Source organism: Patella vulgata, chromosome 9 (assembly GCF_932274485.2).
Source record: "Patella vulgata chromosome 9, xgPatVulg1.2, whole genome shotgun sequence".
Taxonomy (NCBI): Eukaryota; Metazoa; Mollusca; class Gastropoda; family Patellidae; genus Patella; species Patella vulgata.
This window is the reverse complement of record NC_065887.2, coordinates 28,851,885-28,873,753: the sequence shown is the minus strand read 5'-3', so window position 1 is coordinate 28,873,753 and position 21,869 is coordinate 28,851,885. Positions and strand designations below refer to the sequence as shown.

The following is a 21,869-nucleotide window of genomic DNA, read 5'->3' as shown; positions in this document are numbered from 1 at the left end:
TTCTTGTAAGTGTTGATCGTTAATTTGATACTTCCTTTTTTTTACCGAACACTAGCCAACACGTGACTATAGTCGTTCCCCCTGATATAAACTAAATTGTGTCAAGATTTGGTTACCGTCATAAGTGTAGATGTCTATATCATTGAGAGAGCAACAGGAACTATAGAAATTTGATGCTTTGAAATCGTAAATATTTCAGTGAATTATACTCTTGACGTCAAGAAAAGGATAAACTCCGCACAACTTATGATCGTTTTTGTTTTTGTTGTTGGGTTTGTATGCAACGCATATGAACAATGACAAACATTTCTTTTTATCATGCGTGCTAGATTAGTGAAAAAATATTGGTCTGGCTACGAATTACCAAATCGTTGAATCCCTGGCTAGTTTTCCAATAAAACTCGCAAAATGATGGGAGTGAAATACATTACCAACGATGCAAAACATGTGTTCGATTCCACAATTGTACGTGACAAGGAATGGAGGTGGCTAACTACTCTCCAGGGTTTGCATTTCCCCAGCGATTCGAACGAGTATAGTACACGATGAAAATTAATGAAATATAACTATACCATATGTATGTCTTCAAAAGATTTCTGTCATTGGTGCAAAAGAGTACAGCATTAAGCCCCATTTCATTTCAAAAGATCTTATTGTGTTGAAAATTAAATTATATGTATCATGTAGGACGCACAAGTGTGTGTAGTGATAGTTGAATGAAGTCTACTGAAATTAAGATAGTTCAAATCCTTGACACACTATAAAGCTTTAAATGAGTTTTACGTCAAGTTGAATCAGTGTGCAGAGGACGAAGTTCCCCGGTGTAATATCATAATTAACGTGCTCAAGCATAATTATAAGGAATTAAAGTTATTAAAGATTCGTCTAAATATAAATAAATTGTGTTAAATTCTTCGTAGACTGTGGCTCACTCAGATTATATGCGTTGATTGGTCCAAATTACTAGGGGTGTTAACATGCATTGAGAATGGGTACCATAACATCGAAGAAAGGAATGGGTTGGGTGGTCGAGTGGTCTAACGCTGCTCTTTAGAACATAAGGTCTGCTATAGACTCAAGTGATTTAAACATATTTTATTGCAAGAGCTGTGGTTTCGATACCAGGCTTGAACGTGGGGTCGCTTGCAAAACCTCGTGGTTTTTCTCAAGGTCCTCCGCTTTCTCCTCGCATATAAAAATGGATTAGCATCTCTGACATGAATTAAATAGGAATCTAATCAAATAACATTATGATAATAAAACTTGATACAACCTAATTGTAATCATCCTTGAGTAGCATTTAGCGATTGACCACAATAATAAAAAAAAACAATATAACACAATTTATATGGAAAACAATCACTGGTTTGTGCACATATTACACGACGTTTCGACAAATGTTATCTTATCGTTTTGTTGGTACGAACTAGTGATTGTCTTCCATATAAATAGTGCTGTGTTTTAAAATTGTAATTAGTCTGCACGTTTGTTTCTTAATCACTTCCATTTTTGTAAAAAAATTATTTACCGAGGTTTGCATATTTTCCTAATACCTTTAAAAAGATATACAGATTGCATTTTGACTTAATTGAGTATAAATACAAGTATGGCCTATGAGCAAGTTATTTTTTTTTATAATCGATTATTTATATGAAAGAAAATCTACTTTATTATTGAACAATCGTTATATCTTTAATCATCATATTATCGATTAATCACAACCATTAACGTCATCAATATAATGAACATACGTCGTATACATAATATATAGACCACCGATTATACTAGATTGCTGCTTCTGACAAACCGGACTTCTAGACAGGAAAACATACCCTGCTCTCTGTACGACACTTTGTTTCAATGGCATTTTCAGTAATTGAACTGGTAATACACGGGGCATAATGGGGAGATAGACAAATGAGGTTTAACGTAGACGAACTATGTCATTTTGGGACTAACACATTGTACAGTTTTATGTCAATAATTCGTATAAACGTGGGTGTCCTTGGCAGTGGGAGGAAACCAAAGACCCTATTTCTTGGCACGTACATCTTTGGGATCATAACCACACGACTCAATGACATATCTTATTAAATTATAAAGCGTACACGTTAGACTACTGAACCACCCATGCAACAATCCACAATATTATGGAATATAACATTACTGATCAAAGTTTCGACTAACCGTCTTTAAACTATATCAACGTGGGATTTTTAACTGCCATATCTATATATATGGAACTCATTAGAACCGTGGGTGTGTAATCCTGATATTATTTTAATCACGGAACGAGAGTATAGGCTTGGTTACTAGATCGTTACGTCTAAATCGCTAATATACATAATCATACAAAAATATCGTTTAATGAAGACCATGATAATATAGGATATCAGAAATATCATAAATGATAGAAACATAATGTCAGATATCGATTAAGGGTTGGTTAAGAACAAAACAAGATGACGTACTGATGTACCGTGTTGGTTTTATGTCTATATAACAGATTAAACAAAAGCATCAATGTTTCGAGACATGTAACTATACATATCACCTACTCTGATGATGAAGTGAGATGAAACGAATATTCTTTTCACAAAAATAAGCGCTTTTTTTTCAAGGATCACACCCGATCTGATAAACCACATATCTAATTACAAGTCTTTTCTCATTCTGCACACAGAGACCTATCTGCTTTGAGAATAGATCTCTGCACTGAATGGCCGCCATATTCAAAAATTGATATTATATTTTGTCATGTGGTTTTAATCCGTTTTGCATCTTTCCTACACACAAAGACTGAATAAACATTTTCAATTTTATTAAATGGAAGCCGTGTAAATACTTCTCAATATTCTGGAAGTATACTTAGCATTTTCGACTAAAATCGTCGATTTAGGAATTAAAATTTCGGTCAATCAGCTTCGTGTCTGTCCTCAAGCTACATGTAGACATACAGCTCATCTTTCTTATGGTCTTTGCTGTCTACAGTTACTGGTAATGTCTACCTCTGCAACGCCACCCCGCCTTACCACAATATTATAGAGGTTAATAACATATAATTGTGAGATTCTTTGGCACTTTAGTTTGACTGAACATAATATTGGTGAAGGAAATTACTTTTTAACATAATGATCATGAGTCTATAGTTGATAATAATCAGACGTTTTAAGATTTTTTACAAATTGAGCCGTTAGCTGATCACAAACAGTAACATATTGTTGTTATGAATGTTTGGAGCCCTTTATGTCAGTTATTACAACCATCCCCTAGTATAATTTACTATAAAAATTTAACCGTGTTATACTCATACATATATAGACACTTATTCCCACCTAGTCGACATTGCCATTATATTTTGAAGGTTATTGGCCCTTTATTGTATCTAAGTTTTTGTAAGACTTGTATAGCTTCAGTGACTGAACATTCCCTTGGTTTATTATATAGCATTATGAATAGCCCCTACGTATATATAGAAAACCCACGTGGTGTTAACCGCCAATTTAGGGGTTATAGCAGACTCTTACTTACTAAGTCTTATATGTGAACCAGTTTTCATCGGACCGAAACTTGATCATGAATGAAAAATCTGTTGACCATCACCCACGGTATCAATTTTACATTCTTGTAAGACGGAGAATGTTGATTCATTGATAAAGGAGACGGCTTCCTTATTTAAATATTATGAGTTACCCGTGTGCTCTCATCGTGATATCAAGAAATAATAACAGTAGATGTTTGAAAAAAGGTGTACCTTACCTAAAACTGTATTTAGCCGTATGTCACGTCATATTCCAAAGAAATTATTGAATTAAATCTAGCAGAAAATTTTGAGAACAGGCTTTCTATTCAAAATCCGTTCCGCGTTTATGTAGATAAAATTATATATCTAATGTTTTTGTCTGCTTTGTCAGTAAGCTGAATAAAGTATAAAATCGTAATTCGCGACTTGGCAAAACGAATTTCATTGGTAGTTGGCACCTGGCTTCGGCCAATCAATGATGCCGTTATTGATTAAACTAAGAAAACTGTATAACAATGCCATTGATCTCACGCTTTGGATGGTAGTCTGTATTAAGTTCAGTGTATTTTCTTTAATAAAAGAATAACGGAGCGATATATATATATATATATATGTGTGTAATAAGGCCGTAGGTCTCGTAGTAGTCTGTACTATAGTTGACCTATATCCGCGACCCATTAATTTAAAAAAAAAAAGAAGAAATTTGTATTAAAATTTTATGTCTAAATTATATAATTGAAATAACAAAGGTGATAATTCAGTGTCGTTTCAAAATACATACACATAAAGTGACAAAAATTCCCCTAAAATGTTGTTATAAAGATCCTGTTAAATATAATATCTCTTATTGTCAGGTCATGGAGTCGGTATACCTTACTTTTATTGTGTAACGGTAAAGTTCTACCTTAAGCATTTTAAGTAATTAATTACAGTATATAGCTGATGACTATTGGCTATTATTATCAGTCAATATTGACTACTACAAACACCAGCTTGTTAATATCTAACAACCGTTGTCTAACAACAGCCTTTAGTCATAATTAACTATCATTAGCTCACCGCGTGTTTCGTGTATAAAAACTACATGTCATATAGAATCTTAAAGGGGAATGATTTGATCTCCATTGGCGAACCGAGTGTTTTGTGTATCCAAAATACGGATCATATAGAAACCTAAAGGGGATTGACGTGATCTCCATTTTTAAAATAAATCATTAAGCACACCGCGTGTTTTGTGTATAAAATCTAACAAATCATTTAGAAACTTAAACGGTTAATGACCTGAACATGCACACAGCCTGTTTTGTGCATAAAAACTTCAAATCATACAAAAACTTATAGGAGGGATGATCTGATTTTCATTAGGCACATTGCGTGTTTTGTGTATACAAACTACAGATCATATCGAAACTTAAAGGGAAATGACTTGATCTCCTTCATTTAATATCATTGGACGCATGAAAACTACAAATCAAATACAAAACTTAAAGGGGGTTGACTTGATCTCCATTAGGCGCAACACGTGGTTTGTCTATAGGTCATATGGAATGAGTTGATCTCCATTAAATCTTGTTTTGTGAGGATATGCTAACATATTTTAGCTGCATCATATCACATTATTTGACATCATACTCGAAGATAATTTTCATGGGGCTGAAGAAGCAGTGCTTAATATCTCTTTTTATAAGACTGCGAAATAGCACGGTTTTTTAAGTTTTGCTCTCAAATTCATATTTCTGGACAAAGTTTGTCTGGAACGGCGTCTCTATAAGTAGAAATACAATAAGGTGAGAAACATGGATATTATATCTTGCCCATTTCTTTTTATAGGTCTTGGAAAGATTTTGAAATATAGCCCCTAGTTTTGCGGCGTGTGTGTTAACATCACAATTGGTTGCGGGTCACGCTGAATTAAACAATTAAATTATGGAACTGTCGTGAATAACTCACTTTGTACTATTTAACGTATTCATTCATACAGGCGAAGAGGCCATCTGTTTTCGAAGCACAGGCGGTAAATGTATTGGGAGAATGGAGTAATAATTGAACAACGTGGCTTCTATTTCATTGTGAATTACCCCACACGTTCTCAACAACATTGAGTTGGGAATAATTATAATAGTATGTTTATAATGCGCTATTTGCATGACTAACACATTTTAAAGGAGCTAAATCGCTAATATATGGGACCTAGAAATTGACACAAATGGGTCACACGCATATAATGATGTAATATGTATGTATATAAACTGATTTGCATTCGGTTTTTTCTCTAATTTCAATCAGTTATGTTCGGTGAAATACGCCAGAAGTCCCAATCGAATGGCAATCTCCAGTCTACACCGATGGTATTTATTGCGCATGCTCTCCAGATAAGAATGTGTGTCACCGTTTGACATGACTTCTTGAATATTTCTAGCCTCGTTCTTCGGGTCTCTTGTTACAAATGGCGCTAAAACGCATTCTGGTACACGATTTGTGTACCAATGGTAAAATGTTTATTTTGTCTTAAATATTGGATATCAGGAACCCATCTTTTCCCGGTAAGATCACAACATCAATAATTCGTGTTTTCAATGTCGAAGACTTTAAATGATATTGAGTTAGAAACTTAGCTACTTTAATCTTAACTTTATGCAAAGATTAAAAAAACTATTTCACCACAACCTACAACAGGTTCACTGACTCGATATTGCATAAAGGAGATAATATAATACACGACTGGGTAAAAAGTTAAATCACGTGTAGCTTTTGTTGTAAGTAGGATATACAGGCATAGGAATCGTTTGTGTCGATACTATGTTATTAATGAATTATACCCCAAAACCTACACCGAATAGCGTATATAAATGTACCGAGATCAATATATTAAACACATATCGTACCTCTACCCTACAAACCAGTGAAAATTCATATCCAAGGACAATAAAACGTTAACTGAGAATTTAAACGTACCTACATGTAAATCAATATAGTAAGCCGTGTAGTGGAAAATCAAATATTCAAGGTACAAAATAGAGAGTTACTCGGGAATATCAACTTTATTCTGATCATTATACTAAAAACATCTACTCTACACAACAGTGGAAAATCAAATAGGCAAGATACAAAAAGAGAGTTAATCGGGAGTTTAAATGTACTTAGAACATATAGAAACTCGAACCTACAGATCAGTATCAAATCAAACATAGGGGGTAAAAAAGAGAGTCAAGGGTACTAAAACATGTAGTAACTCTAACCTACAGCAAAGTGGGAAATCAAATATGCCAGGCGCAAACAGACATAACTTACTTGTCAGTTTTATTCTTGGTTTTTTTTGTGTGCAATGTTTTGACCAGATGGCATAATATGTACTTTTATATTACAAGTCTATTACAGACTTACACCCCTCGAACTGCATGCAAACAATCCAACATATTGCCATGCTCTCCAGATAAGAATGTGTGTCACCGTTTGACATGACTTCTTGAATATTTCTAGCCTCGTTCTTCGGGTCTCTTGTTACAAATGGCGCTAAAACGCATTCTGGTACACGATTTGTGTACCAATGGTAAAATGTTTATTTTGTCTTAAATATTGGATATCAGGAACCCATCTTTTCCCGGTAAGATCACAACATCAATAATTCGTGTTTTCAATGTCGAAGACTTTAAATGATATTGAGTTAGAAACTTAGCTACTTTAATCTTAACTTTATGCAAAGATTATAAAACTATTTCACCACAACCTACAACAGGTTCACTGACTCGATATTGCATAAAGGAGATAATATAATACACGACTGGGTAAAAAGTTAAATCACGTGTAGCTTTTGTTGTAAGTAGGATATACAGGCAAAGGATTGCTCACTCATTTTTGACTTGATAACGGTTCCCGTTTTTTAGGCGAAAATAAAGCGAAAAATTCTTTAAGTAATATTGCAGACCATCCATTATGGGATTTCCGTCACAAGCGAACTGTTAACCTCAACTCAATGTAAATTATTAATATAACAGAAGTACATTAAAGTAAACTTAAAGGTCTCTAATGGCATTTCATTCATAATGAATCAAAAGTGTATAATATTTTCAACTTTGTATGGAAAACGTAATTCAGCTTTACGCGCGGGTCGTTTCCGTATGATGATTTATTTCCAAACGATTATAGAATTCATAAGTGGCACTGTGATCTACTCTTATTTCGGTTTCCAACAATTTGGGAATCTTTCATGTGCTTGTAGGGGAAAACACGAGGCTTGGGTTTTCGTACCATCTGAACGCCATGATGAGGGAAATTCATCGAATTCCAATGAACGCATTTCTTTACCACCGTCTAGCAGTGGGTTAGTGAACCAGTGGCTCCCACTTTATTAAGAACGTGACGAAAGAAAGACACTAATACTATCGTGGACTAAATAACCCGTATTTAAGAATCATCATGCACCAACCGTATTCTATACTTTATTGAGATAAAAAAAAGTCTCCTTTAATATACTTGATATATATTTATTGAGAAACCTTATCACTGTTATTCTGACTAGTATTGACTTTAGAAGGAAGTTGTAAATCACTTAGTAAGGTACACATTAGTTCAGAAACCCTTTTTTTATTGCGTTTTACAATTCCCTTACCATCATTTTTCACTTATTAAAAAAAACTATTTTGTGATTTCAACAGAACATCTTGTTAATGAAATTAGGAAAGGATGTGCATCCTCTTTGCATTATGTAACCTATTGTTTATCTCAAACAATATTATGACTTTTACGCTTTGTAGTAGTTGTTTTTTGGGGGGGGTTTGCTCGACACTTGTTTTAAAGTGTATCGTTATTCAAGTATATACCTAGGTGGCCGAGTTGTCTAACGATTCTAGGCTCGTGTGTAACAAGGGGTAGGGTCGCAAGACTACTAGGCCCGGGGGTTTCGCCCAAGTTCCCCGTTTTTTTCCCTGCTAAATACTCATATGTACAAGCGCGTCATTGAAAAGGGAAATCGTTCTACCTCAGTGTAGCGAAATTATAAGTGGTCTTCATCCTGACGCATAAACAATAAATGGGATTAAAGAAAGCTGTTACATCACCGGTGAAATAAACCGATATCATATAAACTGTGCCTTATCCTCATCCTTTGCCCGCATTAACCACAAGGCGTTATCTGTGAGTTATAGATCAGAAATTCAATAATACACATGAACTGGATGAATGAAATCGAAAGTTCAGCGTGTGTCATCTTAACGATGTTTTTATTTATAAGAATGACAATCGTGACTACAAACAATTGAATAATATTTAAAAGCCATGTTAAAGTCCTGGAAGTAATAGACTCCGATATGTCAAAAGTTTTTCCTTCAAAGTTTAACACCTCGTTCTCTTTATTTAAGTAAGGGTGTGAGATTTAAGTAAATGTTTACAATTACTGCTTTATTACAGAAATGACTAATTTTGATCATTGGAAGTTTCTTACTTGTCGTATCCATCACATCTTTACAACAACAAAGATTTGACATTTAGATATCGAGTCAATTAAGGTTTATCGTGTAGCTTTCATTTGTAGACAACCTTATCATTTGTTTGGATTATATTAAAAGATTACGCAAAAAGAAAAACGAAATGAAATGATGTGGGGTTTAACGTCCTACTGTTCTACTCTGACTGGACAAATGAAGACGGGACAAAAAGAAAGAAAAAACAAATGCTACTGTCATCTAATTATTGAAAACAGATGAAATATCGAACTCCATAACTGGAATATTTTAATATAACGATTTCCCTTTTTTGTAATTAAATTATTATCTTAAACTATACAATTTAAATCATGAGGCAAAGATATAAAATGTCAAATATTAAAACATTATTATTTTACAAATAAACCCCCCCCCCACCTAAAACTTGATTGTTTTTTAAGATGAAAAACATTTAGTGAACTACGTTTTAAAATGGTATTTAGTTATTGAATTACAAAATAAATTTAAAATCAACGATTTAAATTAATATCATAAACTTACCTTAAGTTGTTAAATTCCACACAAAACTTAAGAAAGGAAAAGTAGAAGTCTCTCCTATCTGACAATATTGCTAAGACCACATCTAATATTGGAGGCTAGACCCTAAATAAACTAAATTAAAGCGTGATCTTTTTATATACCATGTTAAGGATCGATGCCCCTTTAACCTCTGACGGAAAATTTATAATTCGTAACTGATAAGGACCTTCTCTGATCTATTTGGTAGATAGTGGGTTGTTCTTTTGTTAAAGATGTAATGTTTCGCCTCAGTCTATCTCGATAAACGAAACAGCTTCGCTCGGGTGAGTTCAGCCTCCAGTGTTTAAATACCTAGTTTGTTTTATTTCGCTATCGACCCTTGTTGCTTACGTACAATCATTTGTACTTCATTTATCCTATATGCAAATCACTTAGAATTAAGACTAGAATTAGCTATCAGTTTATAATCACTGACGCCTATAGCTAATATTCACTCCCTTCTTACATAGTGTCAAATTTTGAGAAACAACCACGCCGTGATAGTCAACTAAATATAAAAATATAAAAAATATATGACGTTTAAAAGGTGATAAAAAGATGATGATGATGACGATGATGATGATGATGATGATTTAATTAATTTCAATTTATTTTCGATCGTAAAATCTCTCTACGTTTATTTTCATGATCTGATGGGTTCTTCTTTGATCATGGCATCTCAATATTTATACCAGATGAATGACCAAAATCCGAACTTCAGAAGGCCTAATAGTTGTATTAAACGACTGGCCGAGGGGGAGGGGGTGGTGGTGCTGCTGAATCCTCTGCTTCCCTTTCCCAAATTGTGTTTAAAAAGATTTTTTCGAGCAAAAGTGTAATTTTTCCGTAAGACTCAGTAATAATTAAAACATAATCGTTAGAATATACCTTAAACTATCATAATCTATAATTGTAGCTGGTATGCTCTGCCTCCAACCATTTTACCTTATCGTGTTTAATGGATTGTTAGGAACATTTATTGGACAATAATCACCCCCCTGTCCAAATTCCATTGTACAAAGGAACACTTGACGTATTTCTGAAACAAACGCACATTTCTCGGGAATGGGTTTGCGTATATAATTGGAAATTTTTAATTTCCGTATTTTACAACCCCAAATCTAACCCCGGATTGATTATCGATATAACAATTTCTATGTAAATGTTCTGTGTGTAACGTTTAATTGGTATGACTTGTATAGGTCATGCTACTATAAAACCCGTCTCCATTATCCTGGCAAGTACGGAAGTAGGACGTTAAACCTCATCCCATTCCATTCATTGCTACTATAAAAGCAAATTACTGGTCAATTATACATCACATTAGCTCACATATTACGTCAGTAAAACAGATTTGACCGGTAACAGAGGACATTGTAAGGTCTACGACCTTACTTTCTATTCTTTCAACATGAGTAACTCATTATTTTGTGCTCGTGTGATTCTAAACGGTTTGCCATTATGAGTTAATTGGGTGGAAAACATACCGAATATTTAAATGACGGAACCTCTTTGAAAGGATGAAAAACTCAACTGTAGATTTAGTTAATTCTTAGGTATCTTTCAATGTCTTAATTCTCAAGCCTGGAGATTGGAAGTTGGAATCTGGCCGATGTCGTGTGTTTAGTAATAAACCCGCTTCCACACATTTTGCCGTGTTATTATGCATAGCTTTACGACCCAAAACTTTTATTAGAACAATTATTACATATATTTACATTATTGCACCTAGATTCAGGGGGGGGGGGGGGCTTATTTGAATGATCTTACTTCCGCTTTTACGGACCCTCGTGGACTTTCTCCTGGTCCTCCAGTTTCCTCCTACTACTAAAACCCCTACGCGCAAGCAAATTATTGAAATAAAAATATAGAACTGTGTTAGTCCTGAAATGACCTAGTTTGTGTCAAGTGGACACTAAACTGTGTTTCAGAAGCAATAATTTGTTCATTGAATTAGTTTGATTTGGGATAAAGGTAATAGTTTGTTTTTCTATGGTGTTTAGAAGGACTATAGAAATACACTTCTTCTCATGTCTACAGAACTTGTAAGTTCTTCTCATGTCTACGGAACTTGTAAATTCTTCTTACGTCTACCGAATTTGTAAGTTCTGTTCATGTCTAATGAACTTGTCAGTTCATCTCAACACACGTAAAAATTTGAACATAAAATACACCAACAGGGGCACTGGGGTTTGAAATTTCAGAATTGCTTTTTATGGTTTTATTGGAAATTACACCCACATACGGATCCCATCTTAGGTCAACTTCTAAGAAGTTTTTTTTACAGTTAAATGGCGTTCCAAACTAAATGTTCGTGTGTAATGGAGCAGAGACAACTTAAAGGCAGGGGTCGGACAATAGCAATTAAGTTGTAATCATTATTTAGATCACGAGGTCATAGATTAAACGTTTTGGCCTTCTGGCAATGTCATGTTTATCTACAGAGTCCTTGTAAAATTGTGATAACGAGAGCTATATATTCAGGGTACTCTCTCCCTCACCCCCATTCGCGTCCTGTCTTAAAGATTCAAACTTGCAGAAGTCTACACATCGTTGTCAGTTTTAAACCAGCGTAAGTTCTGCAAAATGCTGAGTAATATTTACGACACAGAATGAAAAACGAGTTTAATGACTTGCCAACAATTTACCTAGGCATTTGGGACAACCCTGCAGTTATTTTTTTATTAAGTATGTTTAAATGCGTGATGGGAAAATTTTAACATTTTGCTTTTGTTTGCGGGGTCACGGTGGCTAAGTGGTAAGACGCTGGCTCGCTAGCATGGGGGTCGGGTGTTCGATCCCTGCATTGGCCGAGAAAGTTCATCCAGATTTTCCGTCGTGGTTCCCCCCTTGGCAGTGATACAGGACGGAGGGCCTGACAAGGACAGCAGTCTAGTCGTTCGGATGATACGAAAAAAACAAGGTCCTGTGTACACATTGGCGTGCTCTTAATAGATCCCTTGACAGTTGGAATTCGATATAAGAGTAGGCCGTAGTGCCGTTGTCCGTGCAAAATGTCCCTCAAAGCACACTGTATGGCGGGCGTATGCCCGTCTTCATTAGCCCATTTCGGAGCAAAACAGCAGGACGTTAAACACCATTTCATTTCATTTCATTTCTGCTTTTGTTTGAATTCTAACTTTACGTTGAGAAAAATGGTTCTACGTCCCATTCAAACGATTGAACACGTTTGCTTTCTTTTTAGTTGCCTAGGCGTTACATCGGTGCTCGAACCCGGAACATGTTACTCTAGAGTACATTCGCTTACCAGTCGACCCAGAGAGTGTGATATAAAATAATACACCCTAATAAATAAAATCAACAAATACAAATCTATTTGTACACAGATGAAATAACTGATAATGATCGTCTCATTGTTGATTTAAATTGATAAATACACATACAGCAAGTTGGAAATGAAATGGGATTTAACGGAGCATCTGGGCTAATATAACAAAAACCGGCATACGACATACAGTGTGCTATGATGAATTCCAACTCTAAAGGGTTATTTTACGTCCATAGTGCACACGAGACTCGCGTTTGTCATACCATATCTTGACTAAATTCAATATTGAATAATTTAAACATTCAGGGTAAGCCGAGCGAGACAGCAGGTTCTCCGGCATCATTGACAATGAGAAAAAGGGCTGTTAAATCCCGAAAAACTCGAACAACATCCGAACAGACCTGACCTCTTGGCTAGTTTTTGCCGACCCTGTTGGCTGATCAGAGACTTTCCGCCCACATAAAGGGTATATATATATTTAGATTAAGATATTCTGTAAACTAGTCTGAAATTCTTAAAGATACATGCAGGTCGCCCACTTATAGAATGCAGACATATTCTGGTGGTGGATAATTTTGATTTGAACTAAAATGTGATATGACACGCTAGCTTAAATCACCGGATACCTTTTCCATAGAATTACCAATAATAAGTTATACTAATTCCAAATGGGATACTATTCTTAAATGTATCTATTAGTTGATTTTACTTTCTTATTTTTGTCCAAGGGGGGGTGGATGGCTGAATGGTTAGCGTGCGCGCGCTGTATCATAAAGTCTGTCATTGAGTCGACTGGCGTGGTTTCGAATCCCCGGTTGTACGTGACAAGGAGTAGGGTCGCCTGTCCAACCTCGTGGGTTTTCTCCGGGTCCTCCGGTTTCCTCCCACTGCTAAAGACCACTAGGCGCAAGTGAATTAGTGAAATAAAATTAAAACCATATGTTAGTCGCGAAATGACCTAGTTTGTGTCGAGTGGACGTTAAACCCCATCTCTCACTCTCTCTCTCTCTCTCTCTCTCTCTCTTTGTCCAGATGTGACTTATTAAAATAATTCTTTCTTATCTTCGAACATTTAGTTTTAATGTTCACCATTGATCGTTGACCAAAGGGTTGAATTTAACTTTTAAGTGTCACCGCCGAGAATACATTTATAAAAAGTTTATATAACATCGACAACACTAAGATCAATGAGCTACTATCCCCAAGGTCAGATTAAATAAAGGGTTGGCCTATAACCACCTACCCCCAGTGTCGTTGACAAGTACCGTTATGTATGGACTGACCTATGAGTAATTTCAAAGGGTTGGATTAGAACCTCTTACCCCAAGTGTCGTTGACATGTACCGATATGTATGGACTGGCCTGTAAGTGATATCATATTTACGAAACTTTTGTTAAGCGAAATTGCTGGCGCGTGCTTGGTCATTGAGCCTACTGAATGGTCATTGGCCGGGAATATATAGATATTAGTAGTATGCTCTATGGAGAATACTGGTCTTCCAACAGATAAAGCACATTGTGCAAACATCTCATGCCTATCCTTCAAATGGAAAATGGTATGCATTTGTTAGACACGTGCGCTTCAAAAATAAGGGATAAGCATATCCTACCTCGTGCACAGTGCACAACAAGATCTATAGCCAAAAGAGACAGTAGTTTGAAAATGGATCTCAGAAGATGGGGTTCCTGGATAGAGGATAGGCCACGAAGAAGTCGTGTGTTCGATCCCACGTACCACTAAGTGAGGTCTAATGTCTAACCTTCGTGTTGAGTGGAGAAGATCACGAGTTTGTTTAAATCCCGGCGCAGCTAAGAATAACCATTTAGATTTTTAAGAAAAAACGCCTTCGAAGCTCACAAAGAGTGTGTCCATTCTCTTGGGTGGCACAAAGAAACGAGGTCCATCCGTGAATATATTTATGTTCCGGTATTTGGTGGTATAAAATTATTATTGGGTTGTACTGGGTAGTATTGGGTAAATGGTCCTTGCTTGCCGGTAACATAGCCCTTTGCCAGTTTGGTTTTGAAGAAGAGTAGGCGAAGTTGCAGTGGGCATAACTATATTCCTACCCATTCCATTGCAGATTTTACAATATCAGTAGCCACATTTCGACGAGTTATTAACTTACGAAGAAGTTTTAGAGCGCTGACCACGAAGTTACTACTGGTGGTAGGGTATCTCGCCTCTTGAGCTATCTTTAATTTTTTAACGCATTTATTTTCGTAGAAGGTTTTGGAACTCATCATCTTTTTACGAATATTGGGAGTAGAAATAAGACGGTAATATTTGTACTAATTTCTAGAAAGTTCTCACCACAACTGCGTCTTAAACTAAACATATCATTATTACTAAACCTCACGTTCAATATACACAAAATTCGATTAAGATGGCCGACGTTCATGGCTTTACCTACCTAATCTTATAAGTTAATAGTAAATAAACTGTATTTATCTCACCGTTAAAGTAGAAATCACGAAAACTCTCTCTAAAAATGATATAATGAAAGACATAATGACATAGATTATATATATTTTTTACTCATATAACAATATCACAATAACCGTTATTTTCTGACTGTTTGGTCTACGATGACTAATTTGAGGTTTTCGTAAACATTATTTATTTTCTTTTTTGTTTGTCATATTTCTCCCGTAAAAAGGGGTTAATAATATCGAAATTAAAGAGATGTTTCTCAGGCGATGACCATGAGGTCCGGGGTATGATCCCGGTGTTGGCCTGGAAATTTCCCTCAATTTTTCAACTTGGTATCCACTTGTCAATGGTTACAGGAGGGAAGGCCTGGCAAGGGACAACGTATAGTCGAGGCCATTGATGTTTGCCCGGCCGGTACAGAAAAGTAGGGTGTTTAACCCCATTTCAAATCAATCTTTCGGATCATCAATTGGTTAAATCTCCGAGTCATATCAAAGGGATCTGGTCATTCTAAAGTTTTATAGTTTCAGTGGAAGATATTTATAAATGATAATCATGTTGATAACTGATAATTGTATTGATAACTGATAATTGTATTGATAACTGATTCTTTTAATTTATTTGAAGATTTGACGTCTTGATAAACTACTGGATCGTCTGAGTATATTAAACAACTAAATACATGGCTGTATTTTCTATCCTCTATACTGTGTGTATTTATCAAATTTACGTGTTACGATCGTAGTGATAAGTGTCAATTACGAGGCATAGCATGTATTCTTTTTTTTCGAAACACTCGCTTGTACTTTGCCATCGGAACAGCAGTTACGTTAGGGCACCCCTACTCCTTAGTACAGTTGGTGTGCTATTTAGTTTGTTCCTTTGTATTTACGTGTTTTGATTTTGTAGTATTGAAAGTAATATACTTTATGTTAAAGGAACTAAAAGTGTTGAAGTGGGTTGACCTGATGTTTTCGTTCTTTTAGTATTAGAACAAACTCTGTACGAGTAAGGTTTCCTTTATTTACTAATTTACAAAGATGTCAATTTGTTTACTAGTTTCCAAAACCAGTTATATCTTAACATTGGCTTAATCCGCGGATTTCAATATTACATGGAGATAGAGACACCCACATTGTAAAACAAAATCAACAAATAAGATTGAATTAAATTTAAACTATTATGATTTACCCAAAATAAATGACTTCGGCCATTTTAAGCACAACGTAAAGTGGAACTACCCAATGGCAAAGTTTTTCGATTCAGTAATAATAAACATTGTGATGTTTACTTTCAAATGGTTACGTTTTACTTATATTACTGTTGAAAAGACAATCGTCTTTAAAATATATAAGTGCATGTATTTTAATTAATGCATGCTTATAGAAAATTTACAGATGAGAGACCAGATTTGGCGTCTACTTTTTTTACCGTCTGATCATTAATTGGACACCACAACTTTCACAAATAATATGAACGTCAATAATTTTGAATAAAATCATATTCAGTTTCCTTTTTAACCGAACGACGACATTCTCCAACATACTCGTAAGTCGCACGTCTTTAAGATGGAATGAAATGGAGCTTTAAAGTTTTCGATAAACAACCGGGTTAATGAAATTGACTCTTTAAGATAAATATAGTGCTAGATCTATTTTGTCTGTGTTAAGTCCCACAAACGAACGAAACATAAGATCTATTACAGAATTTATTCATTTTAGTACTAATCTTTTAATCACGTGAAATCATAATACCCTGTGAAGCTGGGCAATTTTGGTTTCGTATTGACATATTATGGAATGTATTTTTGCTTAAACATGCATTATGCAAGAGCAAAATCTGCTTATTACAAGTCTTTCTTTAGGCCTGAAATGGTATCTAAATTATCAATTAGACATTAATTAACTTATCCAGACCATAATAAACTCTCGATGTCAAGGCTAGCCTTCGATGTTGGCTGGATTAGATTCCTATATGCCGCTAACGGCCACTGATAATTAAATCAGAAAAAGTGGATAATCGAGACTATGCTGTTTATATTAATGATTTCAGTAATGATGACCGAGACTATGCAAAAATTTCACCCGCTTCTTTCTCGGCTCATAGTGGATCAATTTGACTGAAATTTTCAGCAAATTACCTTTACACTATCTAGTTTTTAACTATTATAGCGAGAACGACCATCTCTTTATCTTATCTCAAATTTGGGCTTAGTCATTAAATTTTGTTTCTAATTTTAGGTAATAACCAAATAGGTTCCTAATAATGACTCGGGGCGATTTACATTTCGTAAATTCGAAGTTTTGTCCTTTGTAAGCAATTTTAGATCATACAATGTCATATTGTATTGAATTTAATTATTAATTACATCTAGCATAGCGGAGGGGGGGGGGGGGGTAGCACGTGCGCGCTGTATCATAGAGTCTGGTCCAACCTCGGATTTTTTTTTCTGGGTCGTCCATTTTCCCCCCACTGCTAAAGACACCTGCGCGCAAGCGAATTACAGAAATACAATGTAACTATATGTTAGTCCCGATATGACTTAGTTTTTGTCGAGTGGACGTAAAAGCACATTTACCTCTCTCTCTTCTATCTTGCGTAACGAAATGCAACGTAAAATCTACCTCCCTCCCTGCGTAACGTAGAACCACTTTGCGGTTCAATTAATTGGCGGCTTACTTGTCATCTTCGTGATCGTCTAAAGATTATCCACTAAGATATTTATTTGTTGCAATTCTAATTTTTACCCTTAACTTCTTGGAAACATAAAAAAACTGATGTCGTTGGTATATTTACGATTATTATATTATTATGTTTTCAGCTATATATAATGTACTGATATATATGTTTATTTATTTAACGGACAGCCTGATATATATTACAAACAAGAAGAAACTAGTCATATTATATTATACACAAGTCAGCCTTTAACGGCTTACGAGGCACTATTTACATTAGTGTGTAAGATAATATCTAGAAATTTGTTTCTTTTTGCAGGCTAGTCTTACTTATAAATATTCTAGAGTGCCTTTTCTACGAACTAATGCACCTACCTGAAGAGAAAAGTCTATATCAGGATAAGCATCCATTTGTCATCTTAGGGTATATTGTCCTTGTCACAAGTAAATCACTGTATTATAACAACCAACAACATTCACAGCATTTTGCAAATGTAAAAGTCAGAAAAAAGCGCAAAAATTCATTGACTTAACGATTCGGACTCGGGTTTTTTGGGCTTTGAACAAGTTGTCTAAATGAAAAGTAAACTTAAGAGGCGAAGACTTAAAGGTTGGAGCACGAAGCTCAAGATTTCTGGCATCTGAAATGTCAATAAGGAGAATTAGCTGTTGTCACCAAATCGCGTGGCCATATACAGACAAATCCTCGTCAGAGCCCCTTCTCAACCAGTTAATTTTTAACTAGAAGTTTGCTAATCTATACATATACTTGTATATGTTTGATGTTTATTTATTTATTTGATTATTAACTTCTACACACAGAAACGTTAAAAACCAAGTTAAGCTGTTTGAAGAGAGGTAAATAATAATAAAAAGGATCACAATATATATTGTAAGCGCTATAATCTCCCTCCTAAAAAGCATTATCATAACAAATGGAAGCTGATACCAGGCTTGAAATGAAATAAAATGGGGTTTAACGTCCTACTCTTCTGCAACGACTGGGCTACTGAAGAGGGGCATATGATGGAAATGTTACCGGACAACCTAATCTTATATCGAATTCTAACGGCCAAAATGTCTTTTATGTGGACGTCAATGTGTACACGGGACCTCGGATTTTCGTCCCGTCTGAACGACTAGACAACTTTCCTTGCCAGACTCCTGCACCACTGACAAGGGGAACCCACACTGTAAAATCCCGAGGAACTTTCTCGACCAACACCGGGAGGAAATCCAATACCTGCAGGGTAGAGAGCCAGCGTCTTACTCACTGATCCACGTCAGGCTTGAAAGAAGAAATTAAATAAGTTTACTGTCGGTACTATCTAAATGCTGCTGTCTCAAAAGTTGATCTAGGTAGCCCCCCTTACCCTTTTGTATTGAATGAAATAGGGCATGCGTTACCACTTCCCAGTTATGGAGTTAACATTGCTAATAAACATTCGTAGTACTGTTAAAACACTAACTAGATCGTTGCGAGACTAGCATACCTTGCATATTTCAATAATTCACATGCGCGCATGTGTCTAACAAGAGCCCGAGTTACAAACCACAATGCGTTTTTTTACTAAAACTATCAGAAATCCCCACTCTACGGAAGACGATTAGGGTCAATTAAATGAAAAAAACATTCTGATTGTCTTGTAATTACAAGATAGCTATCTAGTTAAAATTGTTTAACTAGACTAAAACAATGTTTCTAAACCCTATTTTCGAATGCATTACTCGCATTATAAAAATAATCAGTTGTTTAATACATTTCATACCCTGTTAAATAAACAAATTTAAAGTTAATGATGTTCAATATAAGGTTTTGTAGTTTGATATTTTTTACGTTGTAGAGTAAGTCAATATTGACCTTCACGTAACGAGATATATTCAGTTAAATATTTCAAATATCAAGATGATCCGAAATTAACCGGTCTTGACCAAGAACACGGCGACATTTGATAATTACGACGTTAGGAGTAAATTCGGTTTCCTAAACTAACCCAATTTGTGTGAACTGAAATTTCAAAATTGAATTAATAAATTTTGAATTTCGAATAACAGATTTGTTTTTATCACTATGCATTGTTTGATTCGTGTGGAATTTCTTTTTCTATTAACAATATTTTTATTCAGTAAATATCCAAATTTGGATTGGGGAACAGATTATGTCGATCTGTAACACCAAACATTCCCTTTAATTTTGAATTAAGAAAAACAAACTCTTTGAAATTATGCATTCGTCACTGTGAAAATTAATAGATCTTTGTCAATGTTAGTCCTATGACATTGCAAAATATTGCATGATTGTACCGTTAAGAAGTCAGATTTGTAGAGTTCGACGTCTTTAACCAGTATTAAGGGTGTTTCCTAGTTAGATTAAATTGTGGATTTACCTATTACGTTTTTATTACTTTTTTGTTAGTTTAAGTTTTTTAGACGTATGATATTTTTAAGGTTTTTGCTACAGATTTCGAATCTATAACCAATATTAAGGGTGTTTCCTATCAAGTTTTGTTATTTTACTTTTAGTACATTTGAAGTACGTTGATTCATAAACATGTATATACCGGTAAAGATTTCGGGCAAAAAAACATCAAAAAAAAAAAATCGACTGCAATGAATTATTCATATAATCCCTTGAATACACAGTCCTATATCCTATACCCTCGTATATTAAATTGTTATTGTTTTCAATTGGACGCACCGAACTAGGGCGATTACCTTTGTGAACTGGTTCAAATATAATGGTCGAATTCATTGGATTTTGTGTGTTGATCGTTTAGTTTTTTGGGCTCAAACTTAAACATGAACCAGAATTCGTTACGAAGCCAACGTTGGAATTGAAATCATAAACCCCCTACTTTTCTGCATCGACTGGGCTAATAAAGATGGGCATACGGCATGCAATGTGCTATAAGGGCATTGTTTAAATGTTTAATGGTTAGACCTCTTTGATTTTGTTTAAAGTTATTAACCCCTTCCAGTTTTGCCCCCCCCCTCCCCCTCCCTCTGAAATGGGCAAAATGACGCGATTCAATGCAGTTTCCAGTGATATTGACAGATTCTGATCTTCATTACCTCATATTGCCCAACCAGTGTCAAAAATATACCATGGCTTAGACATGCTACAAATTGACTTTATAGCATGTTACTCACAGCCCAAAATGTCTTGGAGCCCCCGCCCCCGCCCTCTGGATTTCTATGATATAAAGATGTGTTTTTGTGCCCCCACGGGATCATATTCCACCATTCTTCTGATACTAATCTGATTTCGTTTAAAATGTCACGTCCTACTGTAAAGCGAATGTAGCGATATAATCGATTGAAAGTTCTATAAAATTAGTAAGCAAATCGTCTTCGAAATAATCTTGCCAAGCAGAAATTTCATTGTATAAACTTGACGAACCAATAATCAAAACAAGACTTCAGAACCAGCTTATATTTTAACTTATCATGTTAACAAATCATATAGCACCCCCTTTTGATTGTGTTCGAAGATCCCCCAAAAGGGCCAAAGCGTCCAAAAGTTAATAATATGCTAACCAAACTTTGTCTCGCATGAAGAATTCAAAAGTGAAATTTATTTTAAAGTTTGTAACTGATTGTTTTTACAAAAGGAATATCTCAAAAGTTAAATATTGTCCACTTCATTTAAAATCTCTACAGTTCTTTATACAATAGAACTATCTCTATGGAGAGGATTAGTCTATATCTTAGAATCCATGAATAAAAACAATCAATTATTAAACAAAACCACCGTTAATATTTACTATATAGGTAAAGAGTAACTAGAATCCTTATACGGCATTTAGTAATTGAACATATAATATTAAAACACAAATTTATATGGAAAACAATCACTGAGAATGACAAGAGGAACTTGTTGAAACGGAGTGTGAAATAAAATCAGTCATTGTTATCCATATAAATTTGTGTTTTTATATTAAAGAGT

At 35.0% G+C, this 21,869-nt stretch overlaps 1 protein-coding gene across 3 annotated transcripts in view; it reads right to left on the bottom strand.

Moving 5' to 3' along the window:
* The window catches only part of LOC126831673 (sodium bicarbonate cotransporter 3), a 43,256-nt gene extending 24,852 nt beyond the window's left edge, over positions 1-18,404 (bottom strand). Inside the window, exon 1 of one of the 3 annotated variants that reach the window (XM_050562295.2) lies at positions 18,299-18,404. The gene's annotated coding sequence lies outside the window, so the exon portion shown is untranslated. Of the gene's footprint in view, positions 1-3,759; positions 3,883-9,504; positions 9,644-18,298 lie in introns of those variants that run through there. The other 2 variants (XM_050562294.2, XM_050562296.2) reach the window with 2 other exon arrangements.
* Between the last annotated feature and the right edge of the window lie 3,465 nt (positions 18,405-21,869).